A 3,729-nucleotide genomic window follows, 5' to 3' on the forward strand; every position below is an offset into this window, starting at 1 on the left:
CTCTGGAAGCAATGTCAGCACAAGAACTGTTTGTCAGGAGCTTCATGAAATGGGTTTTCATGGCCAAGCAACCACACACAAGCCTAAGATCACAATGCCAAGCGTCGGTTGGAGTGGTGTAAAGCTCGCTGCCATTGGAGCAGTGGAAACACATTCTCTGGAGTGATGAATCAAGCTTCACCATGTGCCAGTCCGATGGACGAATCTGGGTTTAGCGGATGCCAGGACAATGCTACCTGCCCCAATGCATAGTGCCAACTGTAAAGTTTGGTGGAGGAGGAATAATGGTCTGGGGCTGTTTTTCATGGTTCGGGCCCCTTAGTTCCAGTGAAGGGAAATCTTAACGCTACAGCCTACAATGACATTCTAGATGATTCTGTGCTTCCAACTTTGTGGAAACAGTTTGGGGAAGGACATTTGCTGTTTCAGCATGACAATGACCCTCGTGCACAAAGCGAAGTCCATACAGAAATGGTTTGTCATTGTGGAAGAACTTGACTGGCCTGCACAGAGCCCTGACCTCAACCCCATTGAATACCTTTGAGATGAATTGGAACACCGACTGCAAACCAGGCCTAATCGCCCAACATCTGTGCCCGACCTCACTAATGCTCTTGTGGCTGAATAAAGAATATACTGTTAGTTCCCGAAGCAATGTTCCAACATCTAGTGGAAAGCCTTACCAGAAAAATGGAGGCTGTTGTAGCGAGAAAGGGAGGACCAACTCCATAAGATGTTTGACGAGCAGGTGTCCACATACTTTGATCATGTAGTGTATATCTCAGGGTTGGCCAACCCTCCCTTTCTGAATAATAACCTGCCTACATACTGAGAACATTCTAAATTGTAAATCACTTTGTGTGTACAACAAGCCAAAAGCTTTCGGCAGTGGCAGTATATTCTTTACTCAGTGCTTTGACCAAGGTATGGTCAATTAATGTATCAAACTACCATTTTCTTACTACCAGGGGCGGCAGGTAGCCTAGTGGTTAGAGCGTTGGGCCAGTAATCGTAAAGGTTGCTAGTTCAGATCCCCGAGCTGACGAGGTAAAAATCTGTCATTCTGCCCCTGAATAAGGCAGTTAACCCACTGTTCCTAGGCTGTCATTGTAAATAAGAATTTGTTCTTAACTGACTTACCTAGTTAAATAAAAAGGTCAATCAACAAACCAAGTAGAATGGGTGTCTATAGGCTTAATGATGCTGTCTCCTCAGGTATCCAAGCAACTGAATTAAACTGTGTTTTTGTTAGTTAATTCCATCTTTGTGTTTACGTTTGCTCGTGCGTGTGTTGAAAGTCCTCAGGGTCCAGGCTAATAATCCAGTTGGACGATGGAACACCTCACCCAAGTGATTTACACCAATGTTTCAAAGTCTAAAGATACATGTTGTCATTTTGTTATATGTAATAAAGATGATGTTTTGAATAAATATTGTCATATACATAATGATTTCTGTATAGATTAATGGGGCACTCTGAATTTGCTTCATTCATTAATGAAATATACCCATTTTGATTCTTGAAAAATATAACTTAGAAATGCCTCAGTTCATCCGTCATACAAATGTATTTATATATCCTTTCTTACATCAGCTGATATCTCAAAGTGCTGTACAGAAACCCAGCCTAAAACCCCAAACAGCAAGCAATGCAGGTGTAGAAGCACGGTGGCTAGGAAAAACTCCCTAGAAAGGCCAAAACCTAGGAAGAAACCTAGAGAGGAACCAGGCTATGAGGGGTGGCCAGTCCTCTTCTGGCTGTGCCGGGTGAAGATTATAACAGAACATGGCCAAGATGTTCAAATGTTCATAAATGACCAGCAGGGTCAAATAATAATAATCACTAATAAACGTAATCACAAATATACGCTTGTTTCTCTCCAATGTTTGAAAGTAAAGGTAAACAAACACTGTATAGCCTTACAACATGGTTAAAACTACACTTTTGATATCATGGATGGTCAGTCCTTGCATCCATACCGAAACAGGGTTAGGAAAGATGTTTTGTTATTGTTTAAACTGCTTATTGCAGTTTTAAGGAGGATTTAAGGGATAGTAAGTGTAAATGAATTAAAGGACTATAAGTAAAGGGAAAGAAAGTAGAAGTTTATTTTTATGTTTGTTAACCTGTTGGGGGTAGGGGGCAGTATTTTCACGGCCGGATTGAAAACGTACCCGAGTTAATCTGGTTATTACTCCTGCCCAGAAACTAGAATATGCATATAATTAGTAGATGTGGATAGAAAACACTCTAAAGTTTCTAAAACTGTTTGAATGGTGTCTGTGAGTATAACAGAACTCATATGGCAGGCCAAAACCTGAGAAGATTCTATATGGGAAGTGCCCTGTCTGACCATTTCTTGGCCTTCTGTAGCCTCTTTATCGAAAATACAGGATCTCTGCTGTAACGTGACATTTTCTAAGGCTCCCATAGGCTCTCAGAAGGCGCCAGAACGTGGAATGATAACTCTGCAGTCCCTGGGCGAAAAACAGTAGGGGTTTTGCATGTGACGACTCCATTTTGTACTTTCAGTGTTTGAACGTCTCCCGGTCGGAATATTATCGCTATTTTACGAGAAAAATCGCATAAAAATAGATTTTAAACAGCGTTTGAGATGCTTCGAATTACGGTAATGGAATATTTAGAATTTTTTTGTCACGATATGCGCCGGCGCGTCACCGTTCGGATAGTGTCATGAACACAAGAACAAAACGCAGCTATTTGGATATAACTATGGATTATTTGGAACCAAAACAACATTGGGTGTTGAAGTAGAAGTCCTGGGAGTGCATTCTGACGAAGAACAGCAAAGATAATCACATTTTTCTTATAGTAAATCTGAGTTTGGTGAGGGCTAAACTTGGTGGGTGTCAAAATAGCTAGCCATGATGGCCGGGCCATCTACTCAGAATATTGCAAAATGTGCTTTCACCGAAAAGCTATTTTAAAATCGGACACCGCGATTGCATAAAGGAGTTCTGTATCTATAATTCTTAAAATAATTGTTATGTTTTTTGTGAACATTTATCATGAGTAATTTAGTAAATTCACCGGAAGTTTTCGGTGGGTATGCTAGTTCTGAACAAAACATGCTAATGTAAAAAGCTGTTTTTTTATATAAATATGAACTTGATTGAACAAAACATGCATGTATTGTGTAACATAATGTCCTAGGAGTGTCATCTGATGAAGATCATCAAAGGTTAGTGCTGCATTTAGCTGTGGTTTTGGTTTTTGTGACATTATATGCTAGCTTGAAAAATGGGTGTGTGATTATTTCTGGCTGGGTACTCTCCTGACATAATCTAATGTTTTGCTTTCGTTGTAAAGCCTTTTTGAAATCGGACAATGTGGTTAGATAAAGAAGAGTCTTGTCTTTAAAATGGTGTAAAATAGTCATATGTTTGAAAAATTTACGTTTTTGCATTTTTGAGGTATTTGTAATTCACGCCACGCTATACCATTGGATATTGGTGAAGCGTTCCGCTAGCGGAACATCTAAATGTAAGAGGTTTAAGGGTTTCCTTTCCATGTTTCAGGAGCAAAACAAACGTGACCCCAGCGACACTTGACCTGTCTGTCTGTCTGTCTGTCTGTCTGTCTGTCTGTCTGTCTGTCTGTCTGTCTGTCTGTCTGTCTGTCTGTCTGTCTGTCTGTCTGTCTGTCTGTCTGTCTGTCTGTCTGTCTGTCTGTCTGTCTGTCTGTGTTGTGGTCCTCTTGTCTTGGTT

The 3,729-nt window shown here is 40.5% G+C and overlaps 1 protein-coding gene across 1 annotated transcript in view; it reads left to right on the forward strand.

The window, feature by feature from the left end:
• mcidas (multiciliate differentiation and DNA synthesis associated cell cycle protein) overlaps nt 1-1,587 on the forward strand; it is a 4,052-nt gene extending 2,465 nt beyond the window's left edge. Inside the window, exon 4 of the mRNA XM_082968771.1 lies at nt 1-1,587. This exon is cut by the window's left edge and continues 1,410 nt beyond it. The gene's annotated coding sequence lies outside the window, so the exon portion shown is untranslated.
• The last annotated feature ends 2,142 nt before the right edge of the window (nt 1,588-3,729 follow it).

This window comes from Salmo salar, chromosome 24 (assembly GCF_965601325.2).
Source record: "Salmo salar chromosome 24, fSalSal1, whole genome shotgun sequence".
Lineage (NCBI taxonomy): Eukaryota > Metazoa > Chordata > Actinopteri > Salmoniformes > Salmonidae > Salmo > Salmo salar.